Source organism: Grus americana, chromosome 4, assembly GCF_028858705.1.
Source record: "Grus americana isolate bGruAme1 chromosome 4, bGruAme1.mat, whole genome shotgun sequence".
NCBI lineage: Eukaryota > Metazoa > Chordata > Aves > Gruiformes > Gruidae > Grus > Grus americana.
This window is the reverse complement of record NC_072855.1, coordinates 36789411-36814979: the sequence shown is the minus strand read 5'-3', so window position 1 is coordinate 36814979 and position 25569 is coordinate 36789411. Positions and strand designations below refer to the sequence as shown.

Here is a 25569-nt window from a genome sequence, read left to right as displayed (position 1 = left end):
GTGTCCAGTTAGATCAGGCCACAACTTCAAACGCTTCATTAGGAGTGGACTTGATTATAAATTGCCGAGTATTTTGGAGTAGGCTGAGTTTATTGTATTCATGCCTATACAGGTGCAAAGAAAAGCTATCTCCTAAGGTGGTAGATGGAGGGGGAGGTGTTTCTGTTTCAGTTAAAGCAGAGGTGGTGGGTGACGAGAGGGTGGGTTGTAACACCTGTGTGTTACACCTGTGCTTTGGTCCCGGCCTGGGTTTAAGGGGGGTGGGGGGTGGGTGCCTCCTCGGTCGGGCGGGGAAATGCCACTCGCGCTTGCTGATGGCAGGTTAGGCGTGCATATCCGAGCGGGAATCCACCTTCTGTAAATACCTACTTAAGCTCATTGCCGTAAATGCCTTCCAGACTTTGGTGGCAGTTTGTGTGGGAAGGAGCGCTGCAGATAAAGTTTATTTTGTGTCACAGAAAATCTCTGCGTTGCGATAAAGCCCTGCAAGCCGCCCGGCCCCGCAGCGGCTGCGGCCCCTCGCCCGCCCGTACGCCGCGTAACGCCTTAGCCAGCCGTACCGACGGAGCTGCAGGAGCGCCTTTGCTCTCCGCTCTCTCCGGGAAGGATCCTCCTGCCTTTCCCCGGAGATCCCGACCTCCAGCTGTAAGCTCTCACGGCCGTTTCGCGGGCGAACCGACCGCCGCGGCCCCGAAAGGGTTACGCGCTGCCAGGCCCGGCCCCCGCTCCTCGCCGGGGAGTAAACACCGCCGCCTCAGCCTATCGCGGCGGCCGGCTGCGCGGGGCCGGGGGCGAGCGGGGCTCCGCCGGGCGGGCTGCCACAGACGGGGCCGGGCGGCGGCGCGGCACGGCACGGAACGGCGCGGCACGCCGAGGTGGGGCGCGGGGCGGGGCCGGGGGGGGAAGGCGGTGGCGGCTGCGCGGGGCCGCGAGGGGCGGGCGCGAGGTGGCGGCGGCGCTGCTGCTGCACCCCCGCTGCGCGGGTCGGGGTCCGGGGGCGGTGCTGGCTCATTCCGCAGCTCGGGCAGCCCTGCGAGGAGCCGCCGGGGACTGCCAGGCGTGTGTGTGTAGTGTTGCTAAGCCGAGAGGTAACCGCTTTCTCCTCTTCCTTGCCTTGCGCTGCTAAAAGAGTCCGACCCGGTGTTTGGCTGGGATGCGGTAGGGTCGGTTTGCGAAATCGGAGATGTAAGAAATGAGAAGTTTTTGCATAATTTGCATTTGAGGTGTTGCATCTCGCCGTGGAGTGTAAGCCTTTGAGCTCCCTCGCCGGGCTCTGTGACGCTTGTCTAATGGGAAAAGTATAAAGTACTTCCAATTATTACGCTTCCTAGAGGCTATGATACCTGCTATACTGCAGGGGGGGAGGGATGTGGAAGAGATTGCGCTAGCTCAAAAGTCTAGAAAGAAAAATGTAACTTTACAACAGTGCAAATTACGCAAAGAAAAGTATGAAAAAAATCAACCTAGATTCATCTCTAAAGGATTGTAAAATCCTTCATCTAAAGCTTAGTGTAATCTTTGACATTTACGTGGGCACCTGAAAAAAGCCCCTAAAGCAGAGCTGTGGTAGGGAAGTGCAGCGCTGCTGCGAGCGGCCACATTTCTGTCTGCTTCTCATTTAAAGTGCTAACTCCTTCTTTTTTGTGTACCTAATAAATGATACGTATAGAATATACAGCTGTGTCACAAAGTCATTCTGCATTCTTAAAGCTTAATATAATCAAATTCATTGCCTAAAGATGGTGTAGTTGAAGATTTGATCCTTTTTCACTGAAGTGGAAATACTTTCAGTAATTGAAAGCAGATTCACGTCTGGAGTTGTACAAGCCAAGGTTTTCATTTTTTTAAATAAACCTTTTGTTCCCCAGCTTTAAATGTTTCAGTGAGCCATCCGGAGACCTCTGTTTGTTAATTGCTAGAGTAGACTTAAAGGAAGGATTGGGGGGAAAAAAACCAACCCTGAGAAAGGTATGTCAGCAATTAAATTTACTTAAAATTACAATGTCTGTATTCCAGTGCACAAACATACCGTTGCAGCTTTTGTGCCTGCTACGTTTTAGTTTTCCTGTTAATTCACGTGAATCTGAGTTTGAACTATCCATCTGTTTGTAGAGTGTTTTGTCTTGTTTTAAACTGTCTTAGTTTATATTCACCTCACTTAGCCCATTTGCCATTCTTTTAACAGTTTAATAAAATAGAAAAACTGAACTTTGAAGATTCGGGGGAATACTGATCTGCTCCAGTAAACAAATGTGACACTTTGCGGCGATAGCTCCCCTTTGTTAACTTTGTGCCTGTTTTCTGGCCGTTACTGTGGGAAGCTTTCGGAAACCTTGCCTTCCGATATTTTGGTGACAGGGAGAGAAACTTGGGATGTGAACTACCAAACCCTCAAACAAAGACTGAGCTGCTCTCAGTCTGTTTGTTACCAGCTTGGAAGGTAGAGAACAATGGAGGGAGAGGAAGGGAAGCACCTTCTCTCCTAAGCTCTCTAATCCACAGAATAAATTCACTAAAAATGTGTGGGAAAAGTTACCGAAGATGGCAAGAGTCCCCTCTCCATTAGAAAGTGTGTTAGTTGCTCAATAGACACAAGGTTCTGATTGCTTGATGTTAAATACAGGCTATCATTAAGATAAGAGTTTGTACGTTTGCATAATGGTACTAAATAGTTCCCTGAACTTTTTGGTGGTGTGCATGTAGCCGATGTATTTCACTTCCCCTTTTCTTTCAAAAGATAAATCTTGTTATATTTCTCAGTAAGTTTAGGTGAAAATATTTGAGTAAAACCTGGGAAGAGGAAAGTGGTCAAACCAGAGCAGAAAGTCTAGCTTACCTTTTTTTTTTTTTTTTTTTTCATCCACCAGATTGGGGCTCAAAACTGTCAAGCAACTCAGTAACTAAAATTGAGATGGTACAAAATTTTTTCATTAATCACTCTGCAGCTCTATGTGGGGAATGGCCTCATCTATGTTATAGTATAGGGTTGGTTTTTTTCTTTCAAGGAGTTAGAAAAAGGCTATGTTACAACAGCAGAACCTTTACAAAAACATTTAATGTTTAGATGGTTTTGGCTTACTTGTCATTTTTACTTTCTAACCTTTTTGCAGTAGAATTGAGAACATGTAAAGTAATATGTTCCATGCATTATGGGATAATTTTTTTCCTTTTGAAGAAAAGCAGCTGATGTGGTAGCTGTCTAAAAAAATTGATAATTGTTGCTATAAAGAAAAAGTAAAATGTCACATCAGGTATGTGTTCGTTTTAAAAGTCCACAATAAGAATGCTGCTAAGCACCCATCAGTTTATGATGCAGACTGACCCAATTTAAAGAATTTGTCTGGAGCTGTATTCTTGCATTTCTGATGTGCATCTATGAAGATTTAACATTGACTTACCAAATTACTGAAATGATCTGATAAGCAATTATGAGATCAGACTTTACAACTTTCTTTCTGTAACTTGTTTTGCATCCCAATTCACTTGTTGAGCTAAACAAGAAAGAATAAAAGATCACGATATGTACGCTTTGTACAATGTAGGCATTTAAGCAGTGATACCAGAAAATAATACTGCACTGATAATTGTTTTCCAAATGAGAAAAGACATTAGCTTTCCTATCTTTTCTGCATGTCTACAAAGGTCTTACTGGTAGTTATTTCATTCTAAATATGGCTACAGGATTCACTGTGTGTGGGTTTGAAAGACTTTCTCAAGAGGTAGTTACAGACATGCATTTCAGAATAGCAAGAAGGACTTCTATAAGTTCAGTGATGTATAGAGAGATGATGCTGTGAGCTGGTGACCTCACTAAGGGTTTGAAGATGTGTACACCTTTTACATTTGAACACTTGAAGATTTTTATACAAAGTAAGGAATCAGGATGAAATAAAGTAGCTGTACTAATAAAATGCTTTTGTAGTTTTCCAACTTAGTTAAGATAAGCTTTTTAAATGTTAGGGACAAATGGAAAAAATGGCACACTTGTTCCTTTAGAAAGCCTCACCTATGATAAACTCTGAACAGAGTAGGTGGGTGGCTGAAATATTCTGGGTGAACGGAAAATAATCAGTCACCTTCTTTGCCTGAGAATGAAAGAATTGAAAGTGCAATTATACAGCAAAACTTCAGAAGTCACTGGGTGTAACAGCAAGATGTGTAGTTAGTTGTCTTTTGGGGCTGGCTGGGGCAGTCATTTATCCAAACTTGAAATGGAAATAATGGTTTTCTGTAAACTGCTATCAAGTAGATGCTTTATGAAGCAAGTCCTTTAAGAAAGTGGTAGATTTCTCGTATCTGGAGACAGTATATCATTCTAGTGGGATCTACATGGGAAAGAAAACAGAGGGTTACAATTCTGAGACCTAGCTCAGGGTGAAAGGCTGGTTTATGACTTGTTCTACACAGCAGAAAGGATTTTGCATAGCATTTCTATATGAATCATTGCAAACTTTGGGTATTTGATGTGGTAATCAGTGATGGTAGAAGCACTGATTTTTCTATTGGGTAGAAGAACTATCTTTAGAGGAGGTTTAAATTCTGGTGTATCAGAATTCAGAAGTTGAGTCTGGATTAAGAAGTGTCACAGCAAAAGATTTAGCCAAATACCTGAACGCTTGAAATTTGGACAAACTACGTCTACAACTCAAAGTAATGGCAGCCTGACAAAATGGCAAAGGTAGTCGTTGTCATTTTTTCTGAAGATCTGTGTTATGGTAAAACTGATTAAATATAGTATAACAGGTTTTCTGCATACTGTATTTTCTGTGGCAAAGGAGCAGCAATTTTTGCAGTAGCAGTAAGCTCACATATCAAGTATCACGTCAACAGTGAGTTATGTATTTTTATCTTTCTGGTACAACTTGCTGTTCTGTCTCTTTCTGGCTCTTGCAGAGGATTCAGACCTATACAACAGTATTTCTAAGATGCTTAAAAGAAAAAAAAAAAACAGATGTAGAAGAAAAAAAAAATTAAAATAAGATCTCTTGCATGCAACTACAAAAAGAACATCCAACTATTTTGCCTGCTTTTTTTCATTCTTTTTATCCTGTTTCAGTTGTTATTAGTCCAAGTGCTATTGACGTGGGGGTTTTTTTTCTTGCTATGAAGAAGAATTAGTGTCCTGGAGAATGCTTTGGGATGTGAGAATATATATGAATAAAAATTAAAGAAGAAAGTAACTGCTATTATAGAATGGTATTACTTGGTCATTTTTCATCATTGTGTTAATCGTGAGGAAGCATTACCTTAAGCTTCCAAATTGTCATAACTGCCAAATTAATTTTTAAACTACTTTAATTTGCATCTCTAGTATAGTTGCTGACCACACACAAAGGCAAAAAAAATGAATGGAAATGCTTTTATTAGACCAGCTCTTGGTTTAGTTATATAGACCTGCTTTTTCATAAAACATAATTGTACTCGTGTATGAAATATAGCCAGTTCCAAATCTGCAGAAATTTCAGTGTTGTTAATTTTTGCAGAACATTTTCCCTCTTAGTCAGAAACTGCATTAAAGAAAAGACTGTTGTCCAGGGAGTTGTAAAAAGTAGTCTGGAAAGCCTTTTATGCTCTTTCTTTTAAATAAAACAGAATTGCCTTATGTAACAAAGTTAACTTTGTTAACCTTTTATAATTATTTAACCATTATTTCATTTTGCCCCCTGCTTAAACATTGTACATTAATGCAATAGACACCTGGCTGTGCTCTTAAAAGTTTATTTGTCTTTCAATTCCTGTGATAGTAGGGGGCAGTATATCTCCTTAATTATCTTTGTTCAGGGAAATGTTGAAAGGCCAGAGTAGTTAAACAAGGCCATTTGGATTTGCAATAAGGTCGAAGTCAGATGCAAGGAAAGTGGTTAAATGCATTATCATCTTATTGAGCACATCATCAGTAAAGTGACCTTGATGGAGGTGGAAAAAGCCATTTGGCTATTTTATGACAGCCACCTCTCTGCTGGCTTTATCCCTGCCAGGGAGTACTTCGAATAGCTTTATCACAGTCTCCTCTTGTTGCTTTGAAATCTGATTTTTCTTAATTACAGATAATGAGTTAGAGGCTGAACATTGAAATGAACTTCTCTACTAATGGCAAATTTTAGTACCTAGGAGTTTATCCTTTGGCTTGAGAGATACAGAAGTATGTCTAAATTGAATATTAAGATGACCTTAATGTTGACCACTATATACCTGCCTTTAAGGATCTCTTAATGATAATCATTGTTTTCTGTTCATGCCAGCTTTTATTCTACTACTTTGGAAACTGCTTTTAAGTTACTATGAGGACAGGCGAGCCAACTTCCAACCTTAGCAGCAGGGACACTATTTGTTTTAACATGTGTGTATTTATGTTTTTATAAAGATACTCAAGCAGTGGGAGGCCTGTGGCTAAGCTGGAAATAAATAGTTTAGAAAATGTATAACTAATGCTTAAATTCCTGTGTCGCGCTTTGTAATGGCAGTCAATACTGATGCCTTAAAAGCTTACAAAAGTAAAATTTCAGCTATTACGTGTTAATTCAAGTATTTAATCAAAGTATTCTCAACTGTCCATCTTCCCCCTCCCTCCTTTTTAACTGTCTTTTCTCATTCAAAAATGATTTCTTTCTTTGGTGTAAAACTGCGCTGAATTGGAACAAACAGCATCATTTAAAATTTCTGGCTTTGAAAAGATTTTGCTGCTAGTTGTACTTTTTATAGTGCTCTCTGTGTAATTATGTCAATGCCTATTAAGGGAATTTTGAAAGAAAGGTACAAAATACAAGGGAAGATGATATCAGGAAAACTGGATCCAAATTTGAGCACCTTAAGATATAGGTTAATTGGCTGAAACTCACAGCAGAGCATTAAAAATTATTAGAGACTAGAGGGAATGATTTATAAGAAAAGATGAAAGAAAAAATATATAGCATAGTCACATGACAGATCTCCACCGATGGAAGAACCATCTGCAAGATTTAAAGACCCTGTGGACTGAGGTGATATATCCAGATGCAATAAAGCGAAATTAAGGACCAGAAAAATACCAGATGCATATCACACATTTTGTAATGGTAACATCCTGGAGGTTATGGAAAATACCTCAGCACAATTGATAGAAGTCCCATTTTTTGAAAGAACAAATATTACTTGTTTTATGGCTGTGTGTGGAGTATGGCTTTTATACCTTTTGTTCCTAAGTTTTGATTACCTGTTGCCATTTTGAAGGTAGATGTATTTAACTTCCACTTTGCGACCGATGATCTCTTATTCTTCAACACATAGGTGATCTCCCAAGAAGAGAGCAGGGTGGTTCTTGCCATCATCACCTCTGCCTTCGGAGCTGGAAAACATCTCATAGTTGTGTCTCCTCACAACTTCTATAGCAGTAAGAAAGCACATTACCCCTGGGTAAACAGTACTTTTCTGCGACCTTTTACTTCAGTCAGTTAGAATTTTGGAGTTGCCAGCTGCCAGCAAGGTTTTGGTGTGGTCTTTAGCCCTGGGTTGTAGAGTCAGAATGTGTACTCAGCATGAAGCATTATCCAGCTGGGGAGAGAATCTCCCTTTTCACCTATGCCAAGTTGCCCTCGTTCCTCACAGACTTGCTTTATTGATCTACTCTCCTGCATGATGGAAGTGCCCTTCACCTTTGCAGTATAAAGAGTTTTCTTCCATTTTCTTTCTGTTTAATTATTCTTGCTTCCTCCTCAGCACTCTTCTGGTACTTACCACTCATGTTCTGCCATAAAGCAGAAGGATTGTGTGTGTTTCCATGTGCCCATCTGGAAGACAAGCCTTTTGAAGGCAGACACATAGAGTCAGAGTTAGAAAATGTAATTCTGCTTTCTCCCTCTGTTGAACTCATTTTTTCATCAGATAACTCGAGGAAGGTTGCCGCACAGATACGCCTGTGCGTTGTCTTGTAATGATACTGACTCTTAAGATCTCTCCCATCAACCAAGAGACAAGCAGTGAGCTGATGCATCTTGTGCTGAAGAGGATCTCACTGTTCCTTGACAAGTGTGCCAAAAGCACTGTCAATATTTGAGTCTTTTTCATAGCCTGGAAGTACCTCAAAGAATTTTTCTTTTCCTCTCCCATCTTCCTTTTCTTTTGCTCCTCCATCCACCATTTTGGTTCATTGCCAGGATGAGTTTCTTTTTAACAGCTGTCCTTTCTCCAAAACATATAGTAAGGTTCATGACATTAAATAGGCATCTTCAGAGCATTTCAAATAGTCTTATTCTGCAAGCCCTGCTACTCCTCATTTGTGCAAGATCCCAGTATTTACCACTTTCTTTTTCCCCTGAGGTCAAGGAATCTCAAACAGACTTTCAGACAGGCGGTTCCTCTCTGGATGTAAACCCTTCTCCCCAGACAATTTTTTTCTATCAGTAGAATTTGGATAGTATTTCCAGTTATTCCTCAGCAGCTCTGCCAGCTTTTCACAGAAGAGACCTGTGTATTATTTATCAATGCTCTTTTCTCATTCCTGCCCTCCAGCTTTTACATTACCCCCTCATCCTAGTCCTTTCTGCCTAATCCTAATTTACTGCTGATCAGAGCCGTGGCAGCAGAACCAGTTATATGAGGTGAAAAAAAGAATAAAAATAAAAACCTACATCAGACAAAGTTATGTTTTTGCCTTTGAGGTAATTGGTTTTGCTTGCAGTGATCTCAGTGAAACTGGGCAGAGCTGAGCATTCTTAATCTCGCTTGTATATTGTCTGCCTTTATTTCCTGTAGTGTGACTGTACCCCATAAAATAACAGGTAACAAATCAGTTTTTCTGAGTGTTCAGTTTCTTTCCGCAGCATAGCATGCAGCTTGTACTAGAATCTGTTCTTTGATTTTTTTTCTTGTCTATTTGCATGCAATTTTATATGTGAGTGGAGTTTCCATGTGTGTTCTTGTGCCAAATGTAGTCAGTATTAAACTTGTATTCAGTAAACTACATGGAGGTCTTTACTAAGAAATACGAAAAGGTACTGGAAATGTGAGAGTCCTGTTTTAGCAGACTGTGAATTACCATAGTTCCATGGAAGTAGGTTTATTGGGTGTAGTCTGTGTAGAAATTACAACCTTTATTAACGTAATTTGTCGACTGAGCTGTGTTCTTCTGAAACAGCATATGCATGCATGTCTGTAGGTACACATTTTAGCCAAGGGAAGGAGGAGTCCCCTACACTCAGCTGGCTGATGTTCCCCTTGTGGCCATGGCTATAACACAGTGACTCTTTAACAGTTTACCTGATTGCTGCCAGAAACTGTTAAAAAATGTCCTAGAACTCAGTAGGTAAAAGGCCACGGATGTTGATAAGTCCAAAGCAGTAATACTTGAAGTATTGGAAGATATCAATTCTGCCTGCCTGCTGAGAACTGCTTGCAGCTGTAGGGTGGTGTGTTGCTGCCTAGCAGCTACAGCCATGAGGCATTCCCTCCTTCCTGAGGTTTCCCCAATCCTGCAATGTGGTGCAAGAGGGTAATGAAGAGGGAGAAAAGAGGCCAGCCAGATGCCTTTTGTTTTCACTGTAGAGAGCAGAATTAGATTGTAGTTTCTAGTCTTTGTCTACACTAACCAAGGGAGAAAGCCAAGGTCCATTTTCTGACCACCAAGGCAGAAGCATCACTGATGTGCATGTGCCCTTCACCAACAGCCTGAGGACCACATTCATATGGCCTATAGGCAGCAGCCCCTGCTCCGTACCCTTCCCTGAATTGAGTGGGTGCTATGTGGGAGAGCACTGGTTGTCAGAGCCTGAAATTAAGGCAGGAAAAACACTATCAATTACAAGTTATTGATGATTCTGTGCCAGTGCTTGCGCTCAAGCTTGCACGGAACCGCTCCTTTTGAGTTAGTACAGATGTAAGCATTGAGCCTCAGGCTCATGGTAGGGATAAGAGGGAAAGAGTAAAACAAAGGCCCTTGCAGGGACACCCCGTCTGGTCTAAACTAATTTGTGTTTGACAGAAGCCATTAATACTTTCCAGCATAACAGTGCAAACTTAACGGCAAATTCACCCAGTATGCCTGTCTCAGAATATTTTCCACACCACCATCTCAGATCTGGATTTCTTTGTTCTTTTTCCTCTCCCTGGTGGTTTTTGTATAGGGCTGGGGGGAACCTTTTTCACTGTGGTCCTGACAGACCTGGAGCAGATGTTCCCCTTTTCTGAAAAGATAAGAGTTATCTCCACTTTACTAACTCTTGATTCAACAGATTCACTTCGAGCTTTAGGGACATCCAAATTATACTTTTGCTTCCAAGTTTCTTTGTCACACAGCTCTTAATTTAGGATAATGAGATTTTTTTCTTTTTTATTGTTTTTTAACAAAACAAGAAAAGAAAACCACACAAGAATATGAAATGTCAGCTCCCATTCAGCACTCAGCCTAGTTGAGTGGCTGTGTGTGTAACTACCTTGTATCTACCAGTTCTTGCCAGATTTGTTGCTTCTCTATCAATAAAATCAGCTTGAGGAAATTTCAGCTCTGCCTTCTTGTCATATACATTTCCACATTTTTTTGAGACACTTAAAAATACTGTAGCTCATATTAGTGGTCACACTTAATTTCCTAAGTGAGATGATTGCAGGAAAAAGTGTTTTAATGTGTTTTCTGCTGGTTGGAGATACATGTAATGCATTTTTTTTTAGTTCATAGAATGAAGTTCTTCCCTTATGCACACACTGTCCTAAAAGTCATAAACCTTTGTACCATGATATTCCTATTGCTGCAATCAGATTTTAAGTTGGTTGAAAAATGTATAAATATTCCCTTTTGGCTACCCATCTGAAGAGCCTAAAGACTCTTAGACTCTTTTCTAAGTCACTTGTAACTCACACTAAACAAATTGATTCAGTATCTCTATGTGGCAGAGGATTGACCTAGCTAGCTTTTGTTTTGGAGGGAACTATACCTCCTTTTATAAAGCCACCATTGCTCTGTGTAAAGAAAATGATTAGCATGGAAGCCAAATTTTTGTAAAATAGCGGACTCTGGTCAGTCATTTACGGCTCTCCCTTTCATTGAAATGCTGCCTGCAATTCTGCAGACAGACCTACCTTTGCTGCTGGTAACTGGTTAGCTCTTCTCCACCTCAGCAGGATTAAAATAGAGCAGAAGGAGAAAATACTTGTTCAGTTTTCACAGCCAAACAGGTAATAGGCAATTCAGTATCACTGTGACCAGCCTTTAAGATGTATCCTGCTTTGGGGTGACACTGGGCCTTTTCTGTGAGGCAGACACGTGTGCGCTTGTGCAGTTGACGTGCCTTCTATCCAGGCAGGCTGACATTTTCAAAAGAAGCTCCCATGGTAAAAGTCTCACTGACTAAGTGGAAGGAGACTTAGCTTATTGATCTGATCAATTAGGAAAAGGTACAGATAGCAAAAATAGCAATGGTAACGTACTACGAAATATCTGAGTTTTGCAAGTATTTATGATATAGTTAGGCAAATTTTATTAAATTGCTGTGCTCTTCCATACGCTGAACTTGCTTCTTTATAAGTAGTGTAAGTTAATGTGGCAATACAGGGGGAACAGGATAACCCTGTCAAAGAGGAATGAAAGCTTCATCTATAATGAAATGTATAGAAAATTTTAGAATTTAATATTGATGGTATATACAGTGTTTATGGAATCAGTGTAATTACACATCTGTGGTATAAGCAAACAGGTATCAAATCAATGCATATACATGTTAAGTATTACTTAAATGCATATATTTGTTTTTCTGATATTTTATTCTTGTAATTTCCCGAGTCATGCCAAAGAGGAGACCATGAAAGATACTACTGTTTCCTGTAACTTCAGATACCTGTGCTTAAAAATCTCTGGTATTGTGAGTTATTGTGTTTCTACTAACAGAAAACCTGAAAGTAATGTAGATGCAGCCTCATAAGATACGAGTCCTTAGGTCATCCACACTAGCATTCCAGTGAGCTTAATGAACTCACTTTTGAATATAAAAAGTGATCGACATTATTAGAACATATTATATATGCGTTCGAACTTTGGGGGTATGTTAGAGTTATTTGAGGAACGTGTAATAAGACTTAGTCATGATGCTTGCGTATTAAGTGACAGCTCAAGTTCCCTGTGCAAGCTGAATTAAGCTAAGAAACCTGTCAGAGTCACAGATGGGATCTGAAGTCCAAAGCTTTGGAGTTTCTAGCTTCTGTTGGAAAACAGGGTTCATTGCCTCCCAGAATTATTTCAAGATAGTGTGAACTAGTTGGTTGAGAGCATCCATCCCTGTGGCATTCAGGTGTCTCTGCGAAGATACACTCTGGTGTCCCCAGTTTCACGTTGTGGCACCGAGCTACCGAAGGTGGCACAGGGCCAGCATAGCTCTGGTACAGTTTAGATTGGAAACCACTAATCCACACCGTTAGACATTGATTATTAAAATATTATAATAAATTGAAATATTATTAACATTTATTAAAATATTTTAGACTCTTAACAAGCTGGAAGAAATCTGAAGCTTTTTATTTTCCCCCACCTTCCCAGACGAAATTTGTATGCAAGATGACTAGTATACCAAATTTCAGCCAAATATGAATTAAAACTGCTGAGTTACGAATGCTTGAGAAACAAAGTGCATAGTGGAAATGACAGCTCCAGCACAGGAATACCAGGAGCTGTTATAATAACTTAATATTTAAAATGCAATAAAATCAGAAATAAGCACCTTTAGATTTTCATGTTTCAGAAGGAGATTATGACTGAGACTTGTTACTTCTGTAGACAAATTCCCTGCTATGTTACAGCTACTGCACTAGCAGGTCTTCACATGCCTACAAGAGTAAATCAATTTTTAAAGAGGTAGTGTATTTGAAGCTAGCAATCAGCTTTTTGCTTTTTTTAATATCTTTATTACAAACCTCTGTAAACTTTGAAGTGCTGTCTACTGGAGTAGAGTTCCCTGAAACAGACGTCTTGTTTGTGTTTAAGGTGTCTGATACCTCACTTGCTCCTTCTCAGGTTTGGAACTCTTAAAAATCATAAGATGACAAAATGTTTGTTTATTTTACATGTTATAATGATGTTAGTTGCAGGTACCATTCAGATGGTCGGCGTTTGAGGATTGTTATTCTTTTCATTCTATGAAAGCCTTGGGAAAGGGAAAAAGGCATTTACTGAGTTGTTACTGTTGTTCTGAGGCATCCTCTTCTGTCTTTTGTATTTCATAATTGATTGCAAGAGCTCAAATGCATGGTGTGTTTTTTTTCTTCTGTCAGGAAACACTCTTGAAAGAAGGATTGGGAAAGTGGTTTTGCAGGAAACTGGGTAATGGGACTATTTTAAACTTGTTCATTCACATGAAGGAAAAGGATGTTTCAAGTCCTTATTTTCATTGTAACGCATGAATAATAAAATACTACCAACACCATAGCTACGCAAGTGTGACTATGTTTCAAATCACAAATGGTATAATATTTACAACAATAAATGCAGTAGTCCTTGCCATCCCTTAGAGAATATTGAACAGTTTAACCTCAAGAGACTTAGAAATCCAAATATAACGGCATATGCCTTATCCTGGTAAGGCACATTCCTCCTGTATTTCCTAGTAAAATTTAAAAATAATCTCAGTTGTAGTTTTAATATTTGTCTGTGACTGATGTAACATGTTAAGATGTTAAAACTCACACCTGTAGCCAATAAAATAAATAATCTTTGATAATATGTGTGGAAAATGGATAATAAAATTACATTCATTAGTAATGAACAGAATTTAAATGTGTAGGTCTCCAAGGACTAGAAAAATGTTTTCCTTTCATCATTTCTAAAAGGTGTTTTGTGTAATGCCAAAATTCCTGCATGAAACGGTATAAAAAAATCAACTAGTCAGAAAGTCAGACTAGTCAGCTGAAATATTTTGAGTAGAGAATATTTTTCTTCATGCTGTAGAGCTGTGAGAGGAATTGCAGACACTGGATTCTTGAATATAGCATAGAACAGTCTTAAAATTGTTGAAGAATCTGTGGGTTAGTAGCTGCATTTGTTAGTATATGGAGTAAATACATGTTGATTACAAACTTAAGGTTCATAAATACCAAGAAAATGTTAAAACGGTGGCACCTTTTTTTGAACTGTAAAAGATCCTAACTGGCTACTCCAGATAGATTTCTGGAATGAAACAGTAGATTACTTCTTGTGAAAGGTTATAAATTTAGATTTATTGCATAAAACATATTCAGGATATAATGAAAGAAGAAATAAGCTGTTTCCTCTCGCGCATTATGGGCCTGCTTTTCCCAAAATGTTTGTCAGCAGAGGTGTATCAGCAAGCCCTGCAACCCTTTCACAGTGATAGAAACATCTATTATTTCAGTGAAAGAATTTTTGCTTCCGTGTTTTAACTGAGTTCTACTTCTGCTGCTGATATAATTGTATCTCTGGTAGAACGTTTATTGGCATAAATGTGTTTATTTAGAGGTGTCATTACTTTTTTCCCCATTTCTATTAGGAAGACTAGTCTACCGTCACATGCACGCTCATCTGTTTCTTGCAGTTTTTATAACAAAAATAATCTCTAAGTGGTAAATATTTTATCAACTATTTCACATTATTATTTTCCCTGGGAACTTTGTGGAGTTATTTTAAACCAAGAAAAAACCTGATCAGCTGTGCAGGGAAAATACTGGCAGTGGCCACATACACAAACACTTGTTAATTAAACCAAAGAAGTATTACCTTATCCTCCTTAAATATAGAGAGTTTGCTATAGGGGTGCTCCAGTGACTTAAAACAGGTGCTTGCAGAGAGAAGCTGAGCTTTTGTGTGTTACATTTTTCGCCTGCATCCGCTATCATACTTATATCCAGCCCTGAAAGTTTTATCTCCACAACTATATTGACAGTTCAAACTAAGTTTTATCCGTAATGCTTTTCAGTGCAAAAAAAAAAAAAAAAACCAAAAAACCCTCTGAGCTAAATCCTGGTTTAACTCTGATTCAGCCAGCTGGCTGGGATAGGGTGGAGGGTTGTAGCACATGGAGGAGGAGGATGAAAGTTGAAGTTCGTGTTGCTATGCTGTAATAAAGGTGCAAGATCTGGATTTACAAGTTTATCTAATGGTGATCCATGGACACTGTGCTACTACTTTGTGTAGTACATGCTGTTTCTCAGAGTGGCTGCCATAGCTGATAGAGGCATTGATGGCAAGCTCTTGTTTCAGATGTATTTGGTGTCGGCATTACTTGTCTCCGTTATGAAAACATTTTCTGGCAGGATTCGTCTGTGTTTGATTTCTTTAAATCGTGGTTTTTTTAAAAAAACAAGACAAATCCAAGTAGCTGGAACAAGGTGTTGGTTTAGAGTTTGTATAATTATTTGTAGCATAGTGAGCTGGCCTGTGTTTATTTCAGAAATATGCTTAAAATATGTTTAAAAGGAGAACAAAATAGTGATACGTCCTCAAGTTAAAACCTCTTAAGTGCATGCAGTTTACATTTAATATCTTAATGTGCTATGCATTCATTAATTTAATACAAAAACACCATCTGCATAAAAAAGATCAAATAAAATAACTGCTGTTTTTTCCTCATATTGAACAAAGTAGTTGCCAGATAGCATACAGCCCAAAAAGTAAATGCCTTCCCCTTCTTTCCCCCACCTCTGGCGTCTGGGGTACAGTTTTCTTTTATACTCTCTCTGGTGTGGCAGGGTGATTTTTCACTAAGGGGCAGCTGGTCGTGTATTTCTGAGCTGTGCTATATCCCTGATTGCATTTTCTTAACTGTGTTATCCGTTCTTGCTGGCATGGGGGGTAGAGATGTGGCCCAACTTTCTTTGTGCTGGAAGATTTCACTTGAAATGGTCTGAAGGCTGCATGCTTTTTTTTTTTTTGCCATGTCTTGTTCTGAAATCTTCCTGATTTTCCTATCCCTTCTCCTTTATCTGCTCTGATTTTTTTACTTATTTTTTCCCAGTGGGCTTTTTTGGTTACTTGGTGAGTTATGTTGGTTTGTTCCTCGCTCCAGATTTCGGCTCCTTTTTGGTGCCTCTTTACAGTCTCACTGGAGCCAGCAGTGCTTTTGGCTTGGGCTCATCTGTGACTGAGACTGGACCACTTAGTTCTGGTTCAGACCATCGGCTTGCCAACTAGACATGTTTTGAAGCAATATAAGCTGGTTTAAAGGGGATATAGGGGAGAGTAGGAGAAAGGCTTGGGGCACCTCTGGAGTTTCAGGGAGATGTGTGCAGCAATGTCTCCCCTCCTCCGACCTTCCTCTCCATCCCTACTTTCTTTCCCAGTTGATAATCACCTTTCTGTTTAGTTTGGTTTAGTCTCAGTAAAAACTTGAGATTATGGGACAGGCTCCATTCCTTTTCAGGAAACAAAACAGAAAAACCTAACCCTCAAACTGCCTTTCAGTTCAATGCCCTGCTAGAAAACATACTGACTTAGTGGACCACAGATTTCCATATAGATACCATCTTGGGTGAAGTGAGTGTTACCAGACAGAGAGAAAAAACTGTGCTTAGGCTGTCCTGGGAGAGTTATACATACTGGCTTCAGCAAGAGCAGGACTGGTTGCAGGATTAACTATAAAGGAGTTCCTCACTACTTAATCCACAGCAGCCCGTGTGGTGGATTGGTGCATCTCCTTTTACTGTTACTGCTCTTCTGCTCAGTCCTGGCCTTTCCTAATCCAAAGCCAGTATTGGTGTGGATGGCAAGGTTGGAAAATACTGATTTAAGAAATGAAAGGTAGCTTACTTGCTATCTTGAGGAACCAGGACCTTGGCACTTTGCACTGGAACCTATATGTTTATGCTTTGCGCTTTCAAGTTGATGGAGGAGAAAGGATCAAATCCTTTTCAAATTTCAGATAGTTATTAAGAAACTTATTCTAAGATTAAATTTGCATTCTTAAAGGAAAGCTATGAGCCTTGAAACGTTTCAATTAGTAACACTTTTTGCCTTCAAAATGCTTTCGGATTACCTGTGAGCACCTCTAAAGAGATACTGTGGAGGTTGTGGTTAATTATGAGAACTGCATAATAACATTGTAATTGGCTAGCATTGCCTTCCTCAAACAATAAAAAAACTAAACCCAAACTTCTTGCACAAAGTCTGTATCTGTGAAGTAGGTAAGATGAATCCTAAAAGGAAGGTATTTGTGAAGGGTGAATTATAAATGATTGGCATATATCTGAGCAGTTACAATTTCAGTATCCCAGTTTTAGAGCTACTTTGTTATTACTTCCTTTTTGCTTCAAAACCTGACCAGGACCATAGAATGTCTGGCATAAAGTAAAATACTGGATTTTCCTTGCAAATAAAGGTGGGTGGTGTGCTAGAAAATGAAGATACTCAACTGAGCTTTGCTTGCTTCCCAAATAACTGCAGTGCTGCACAGATCAGAATGAACACCTCATACTTCCAGTATCTTTGATGATACTGTTTTAAGGTGGCTTTCTTTTAGTTTCTAGCTTGCTATTTTCTCGTAACTGCTTCTCAAGCTTGTCACTTGCAGTTTCAGAGCAGCTCACACTGCTGCTTGTAGCTGCTCAGCAGACCTGCAGGCTACCCAAGGCTTTACATTTATCAGACATTGCCTTATTACTCTGTCCTGCTAGTTGATAATATTAGGTGTGAAGTATGGTTCCTGCTTATGTCAATAAAATTTTGGCAAAGGCTCCCACCTACACCGGCAGCGTAAGAAATGTAAAACCATAGGGTCTGGTACTAAAACAGACAAGTTTTTCACTAACCCAAATTTGCAGGGGCTCAGTTTTTGCAAGTGGAACAAGATTTTGTACAAGGGTTCAAATCCCTTCTATTATATAGGAGCTCCCCATATGAATGTAATAGACAAGATTTTCAAAGTCTATGCTCAGGGACAGGAGAGGAGGAGAAAGGAAAGGTTTTCCCCCCATTACTACCCCAAATCTTGCGGCAGAGTCATGCTCTAAGGCTTGAGCCGATCTTGAGCTAACAGTTCACTGCTGCCAAAAACCACAACCCAGACGAAGACAGGTAGGGGGGGAAAAGGGGATAGTTTTCTGTTGGGTTAGCAAGTCAAATCAGCTCTCTATGCAGATAGATGGGTAGTAAATGGGGTTTGTGTCCCACCTCAGTCCCTTGTTCTTTAAGGTCTTTCCTTTGTGCTTGGAATGTAGAGCATGGTCATATTAGTTAAACATGTACATTGGTGGTTGCAGTATCAGTGAAAGTGAAGGTTTCAGTGCTGACTTGCATTGTGTTTGCTATTTATTTACTTTTTTGGCTACCCAGCGGGATATGAGAGTGAACTTGTCCCGCTCTTATTTGAGCCTCAGTATGCTTACTGTGCACATTTGTGCAATTGCTGTGAAGGAAAAATCACTACAATAGGCTCATAAACCTGAGCAGCTGTAGGGGCTTTCTCTGCAGAAAAGTAAGGGGAGTCTATCCTGGTCACTTTGTGAGTTTGCACTCTGTGGCTTGCTGCTACTGTGCCCTGGCAGCACAGGAACACAGTCCTGCCTGAAAAACATGCTGCAATACAATCTGGACTGCAGTCAGTCCTCTCCCCAAAACCCTGCCGCCCAATCTCGTCCCCCTCCTGCTTTCAGGGATTATTTATTTCTTAAAAACAAGTTTCAGAGCTGCACAAGGTGCATGCAGGCAAGCACTTTTAAATAACATGGCTCCTTTAATAACTAGTCTTTAGAGCAGAGTGAGATGAGCTAAGCTTCTTGATTTTCACAGAGCTGAATGTTTGCCCAGTTCCTCTGTAGCATACACCCCTAAGGAAAAATGACACTCTGCAATCACTTCAGCATAGCTAGATGCCATGTAAGTGCCATACAGTATCCACAGTTGGTTACTCACAGGGTATAAGGAGGCTGCTTTTTGTTAGGCTATTTGCTTATTGTTCCTTGAAAATAATTGTATCGCTTGGCTTTCAGATGCTGCATGTGTACTTCTATTATTTGCTACTCATAATTGTGTATGTTTGTAGTAACAGGTAGTTTCTTATTTCTGTGAGAGATTATGAGGAAGTATTTTGAAAGAATGAGAAATGAAAGGCCTAAACCTTTATTCTAAAAAAATAAAATAAATATATGCTTCACTCTCAACATACAAGTCTTTCTGCCCGTCAACCTTACTGCTACTGGTGATTTTAGAAATCTCTTGGACAAAATTGGGCAATGATGGGCAAAACTGGACAGTGAACCAACATAGAATTCATTGCCTAATTTTTAATTTTTTTTTTTAAAAAGGTTTTATGTTGAGTCATCCCTGTTCTGTCCTAGTACTTCATTTCATGCAAGTCTGCAAGGGAGATGGAGAGAGGGCAAAATTCAGGGGTGAGATATTGTAGCCTGCCAGGGAGGAAAGGCTGGGCAGTGGGAATGTGTGCACTCCTGGCACGTTCGTTTATGGTAGTGCAGCTGTACTATTTACCAACCAAATGGATATTTAAAAGAGAAGATGAATAGTGGAAAACATCAGCTTAAATGTACCGTGGCTGTTTGAAATAAGGCTTATCTGATAAACAGTATCTCTGAAAGGTCATTCTGCATTTTAGTTGGTTTTTTGCAGGCTCTTGCTAATTGATTTAAAATTTGTCTCGAGAGGTCAGGTTTGTTCCTTGGTTTTGTTAAGAGTGAGAGCTGTTAGATGTGACATGAGGCTGTACAGCCTTTTCAGGCAGCGAATCCCTGCTAAAAGACGTCCTGTTATCAGTGTTGTAGGAATATGCTCTTGAAGTGTAGAGCAGTGGGTAGGGACAGCACACTGCCTTTTGGTGCTGAGCCTGTCCTGGTGCTTGTTCTGACGCTCGCTTCAATTTTGAATGAGTGCATGAACGTCTCTATCTTGAAGTTCAGTTTGTTTTCAAAACAGACAATGCCCTAAGAAACATATTTCTTCAGATATCATTTAGCTTCAACTATTTAATTAATTTTACTAACAGTAAAGGAGAGAGAGTGTGATATGGCAGCAAACAAAGTAGTTTTTATTTAGAGAACACATAGATAATATTGAGCAAAGCATTGAAATGTCTGATGTGGATCCCTCTTCTGCAAAGCACCAAGATACAACGTAGCTTTGGTGCAATCTTTGTATTTCATTGCCTTTGCTGAGATTCAGATAAAGTGTGAAGTTAAGAATATGCTGAACTATTTTGCAGAATTAGATGGGAGATAAACACCAGCTTTAGTGCACTGAGAGGTACCTGTTTATTGATAAAGCTGAGATTACTATCAGCAGATAAAATTTTGTATTTTCCACAATATTCTTCATTTCCCAATTTTAATATAAAATGCTTTCAGAAATTGAACTTTTAATGTAATTTGATCCAGCAGAGGGGAGGAAACATCAAGACAAGAAAAAAACTGTAGAGATTTATATATTTATAATTTTTTTAACATTTTAGTTTTTGTTTAGCTTGTTTTATTTGACTGTTTGTAGTGAATCATCCACTTTGTTTCTCACTAGATCGTAGAGCCACAGATAGATATTAACTCTTGCCCTTAATTCAGTGCGGGATGAACAGGACAACTCCATGTGTAAAAGTTAATTCTTAGTAAAGCAGGAGATACTTGTAAAGAGAGTAGATAATCCAGATAAATTGCAGGTTCAGAGTAGCTGCTTCCTTGTACTTAATCTTTGCTGAGAGTAGATTAGGAAACCAAGTGAAATCAAACAAGTGTGCTTTCATTTCTAAGGCTTCGTTCCAGGCTAACACCGAGCATGAAAAGGCAGGTTGCCGGATCCAAGAATTCTTACCAGACTCTTTCACTGGCATACGGGGAGTTTTTGTCAGTCAGTATTTCAGAAATGCTCCCAAATCCCCTACTGGAAGCATTTCATAAGTACTGATGCCCCTTTACATTGCTACGTGAGAATTTTATTGTGCTTTTTTTTCTAACCAAACCCAATGTAATCCACAGAGGAATCTTACAAATTCTCCACGATAGTGTCTTCCCGTGCTGCAGGTGGTTTCACTGCCAGTTCTCAGCAGCTTCAGGGAAATGGGAGTTGCTCTCCATTTTGAGAGGCTGCACTGTCTCCTAAAATGACTGTTGTGGAAGGGAGCACTGGATGTTGTGTCAACCCAGGTTTTGGGTTTTTTTTTAATTTCTTTCATAGGCCAGATTTTTTTTTTATTATTTTTTTCATAGACCAGATTGTACAGAAGGGGGAGGTTTTTGTGTGTATGATCATTTCTTCAAGGCCTTCCGCCATCAGCAAAATCTCCTTACATTTTCCTGCCAGAGGTCAGGATCCCACAGGCAGTGTCCATAGCCACCTCAAGACTGAATGGCCTCAAAAGGCTTTGAATATTCCCTGTGCGTGGCCTGTTGCCAGTAGGACATTTTTGTGTGGACCATGTACAGCACTAATACCTTGACAGGCCTGGTGTTGTTTTGTTGTTGTTGTATGCCAAGTACTGCTGTAGGGTTAACTGCTGCTGTGGCCCCAAATGGCGGCAAAGAGTGCAGGTGTCGGGCCCCACAGATGCTCAGCAGTGCAGGTTCGTGAACTTTATTTTCATAAGTAACCTTCGTTATTTCACGTGCTCTGGAATTATTTTGTTTTTAACTGTGATAACGTTCATGCGGTAAATTTTATGAACTTTATGAAGTTAAATCTTTAAAATGCTCTGGCATGAAATAAATGCACAGAGGACAAAATGCATGTCAGTGAGTGTCGTCCTGTGGTGTTTGGTGAAGGCCTTTTTGTCACTGTTGTGTGGGAGTAAAATGATATATTAGTACCCAGGCCAAGTGAACTGAGCAATTTGGGGAACTCTAGTGTTGTTGCTCTTAACTGCCGTACTCATGGCATGTTTAATAGTCAACAATTTTTGTACTGCTTCGTGGAGGGCTTATAGGTGCAGTGGCAGAAGGATATGAGTGAAAGATGGGATTATTTTTGGAAACCTAATTATAACAGCATCATTTTACTTTGCTGTTATTGTTGCCCAAGGTTGGCCATGTTTCTAGTGTTGCTATTAATGTCTTTTTAAATGTCAAATTCAAACTGCTGATGGTGATCATCTCATATATTGCTAAATATATACAAGCTGTTGAGAATGTCTGATGTAAATGTTATACCAGACCTTCTACATATGCATATTAGAAGTTGTCTTATGCTAAATAGCTGCTATCAGATATATACTTAACTATTTTTCTAAGTGGTATGCGAAACAAATTGAGACACTTTTTTTCAGGAGACCTCATACTATTGTATTATTTTTAAATGATCTGTGATAGGGAAGATCTTGTTTCTGAATAATTGTGACACTAAATGCTGTTAAGTAAGAAATTCCAAATATATCTTCACTGATGAACTGAAAGCTAATGTCATTTCCTTCTAAATGTTGCTCTGTGAGATCTGGGTGCATGTGACTACCGCCTAGCAACTAGCAGTCAAATGAACAAAACCAAAAGATGTCTCCGGGACACTCTTAATAAAACTTTATAATATAAAAAAGAAAAATAAGTTGACCCTTGTAGTCTGGTAAATTCAATACCTTTTCCATTACTAATGATCAATAGCTCTTCATTTTCTTTTTACTGAGTCATTTTGGAAATGAAAAGTCACTTTAAGACATAGGTTCTTAACGTCCTTTAATTAGTTGCCTGGTTAATTGGATGTGAATGACTATAGTGTGCAGTTTAAGTTGTGGTGTTGAGTTTACTACTACTTGGAAGCAGGGTGTGTAAAGTTTTTTTCCTTTGATATATATTGAATTTCATGTGTTTAAGCTATTTGAAGTATACAGTATTTGTAATTTGGATTGAAACATCAATTACCTGCTGTTGGAGCTGTTCTTCAAACTCTTCTTTGTAAGCAATCACCTGTAGCTTCACTGTAAATAAGATTGCAACCATAACTGAAAAATTAGTTAGTATCTTGTTGCTACTAAAAATGGTTGCAAATGACTGTGGAGATTACATGCCAAGGGAATAAGATTTTCACCTTTACAATGGTTTAGTGATGTTTCCAGTGGCCTTTAATATCTGCCATTATGCTTTTTTCATGCTTCAAAAGCAAGGTCTTGACATTTTAGAGTTATAAATATATTTATTATATTTACCCACATCTGCAAAAAAAGATGTCTGACTTCTGGCATGTGAATACATAATTGTGGGATTTCAGGCTGCTTGTATCTTGTTAGAACAGCAAACCTTTGAATATCAAATATGAAATTTTGAAGAAATGAGGGATGCCATTTGTTTTTATTAAGCTGGGATTTGAATGTTTGGAGAACGCATTGGGGGAGACATTTCTTTTGAAATGGAAGTAATATTCCTCATTTGTGATCTTCAAAATATTATTTTTGGCATAGCTATATTCTTTATAAGTAAACATAGGAATCTGTGCCTAAGTGCTTATTTTCCATCTCTGCTTGTAACTTGGGTTTTTATTATTATTTTCACTTTCATGAGGGTTTCTGTGTAACAGCAAAACCAGAATTGAATGTATTGCTGCTTTGTGACAGAAAGGACAATGTATTGGTTACAGAATATTGATGCATTGAAAACTCTGCATTCTATTATCAATTAGTAAGTCATAAAGAAAATCAGTGAGTGATGTTTTTCTGGCAAGAAACTGTAGAATAAAGTTAAAATTAACTGTTTTAGCTGACCACAAACAAAGAAAAAAAGACAAGGATAATAAAGCTTGGAATTCAGCCATTACCTGTCTTTTCATTTGTTCCATGAAAACCTTTTCACTCTTGTCCTTTTGGTTATTCATGTATTCCAAATACCAAACCTTGTATAAGTATGCTTTTATATCCTGAGAAGCTTGCATTTTCTATGGAAGATCAAGGTTTTGGTTGGTCAGCTTAAATTTACAAAAGTCAACATACTTGTATCATTTTAGATGTAATGTACAATAAATGTAGATTATGCAACAGAAATTTACAATTTTAGACCTGTTCTACATGCTGACCAATCCTTTTCACCTCAAGAAGTTTTAATTCTCTTAATATTTTTTTCAGTGTCTGACCTTGAGGCATTTTGTACTGTTTCTCTAATTATGCTTATGAAGTGGCATTTGGGGAACCCTTAGGGAATATTGGGAAATCATTTTTAAAGGTGGCTCTTCAGTACAGGTTATGTGAGGAATTAGGTCTTTTTTGGTGGTTTTTTTTTGTTTACAAGGAAATGGTATCCTGCATTTAGTAAGGTAAAAGCCAGCGCACTTTTCTTCATGCAGTAATAGTGGTCTTCTGCTATAAAATTAAATTAAGAATTCAGTAAAATGTATTCTAACTTAGGCTTACAATTTTAGCGCATTTTGTGTTCATGGTGAATATGATTATTGCTAAGCGTGTTTGGGATAAGGATGGCTTTATGAATTCAGCGTTACAATTGTTTAGTTGATCTTCATTTGGATGCCTTGTGTTTCAGTGTAAGCATGAGGTTGTTTATTTTGTTATGAGGAAGTCTTGCAAGAAGTCAATACGCTGGAGGAGGACAAGCTAGTATGGAGAAACTGGCAAATAGAGGTGCGATTAGCAGGAAAGGGAAGAAAATTATTTGATATATACCCAGTAATAATAGAAATAAGGGGGAAAATTACAATATATGTTAGAAAATATATTGGAGAATAAAAAGTGTAGCATTTCTCTGGAGGAAGTTATGTGAGGCCTAGAATTCTTTTTTAAGAGTGGAATGTACACAGCACTGAGATATAACACATATAGAAGCGAGGAGAGGGATAATTTATTAAGTCTTGTCTATCTCTCACTTAGAGCTGTAGTCTGTGAGATTCGGTTGAACATGAAACCTGCACTGTAGGTATAGGTGCAGTATATGCTTCACCATGTCCTAAACTGTGAATCAGGAGCGGCTGGGTGCATGATAGCCCTCTTTTACATTGGATAGATAACTTTAGGGCATTCAATAACTTCCTTACATTAATTTCATGTAAAAATTTTTGTGATGAGTGGGGAGGAGTTAACCTAATGGTAAAGACGACAGTGTATGCACGAAAATGTGTGAGAACCCTTGCACCAGAGCATATGGTGGATCACAGTTGAGTGTTGACATTATTTCCCTTTTTAATTTTTTTTTTTAAGTTTTATAGTGCCAATGCAGATCTTGTCAGGCCTGTATTTTGTGGTGGGAAACATAGTCAATGGCAGCTACCATGTACAGCAGGTGGGATGCCAAGAGGGCCCTCACTGTGCAGCTTGGACGGATCCACAGGCATAAGTGTCTGAAAATCCAGTCTTTCATCTTTCAAAGCTTTCCCTCCCTTGCCAAGATTACACCTATGACAGCCCCACAGAGATATTTGTTGCTGCTCTTGATATTGTTAATATTAAATATTAAAATTAAGTATAAAATATTAATATTTTAGTAGTCACACAAGTCTCCACACATCTTTAGAGCCTCTTTCTACTAAGCACTTTTCAACAATACAGAGGCACAGTCCTGTCCTGAAGAGCTTGTAATATAAACCAAAGGATGTATGAAAAATGGGGAAGGATGACTCAATCACATATCTATATTACGTATTTTGATTTCAATTTATGAGTAAAACCCCAAATGTTCCTAATTTCTCTTCAACCTAGCTGTTGGTTGGCTGATTTGGAAGGAGAAACTGCAATTAGATGT

General features: G+C 39.0%; 1 protein-coding gene across 23 annotated transcripts in view; it reads left to right on the top strand.

The window, feature by feature from the left end:
* TENM3 (teneurin transmembrane protein 3) overlaps positions 1–25569 on the top strand; it is a 615036-nt gene that overhangs the window by 375514 nt on the left and 213953 nt on the right. For 2 of the 23 annotated variants that reach the window (XM_054824447.1, XM_054824441.1), the window contains exon 1: positions 960–1088. The exons of 18 other annotated variants lie outside the window; for them this stretch is intronic. The gene's annotated coding sequence lies outside the window, so the exon portion shown is untranslated. Of the gene's footprint in view, positions 1–819; positions 876–959; positions 1089–25569 lie in introns of those variants that run through there. 3 more of the 23 variants (XM_054824448.1, XM_054824443.1, XM_054824442.1) reach the window with 3 other exon arrangements.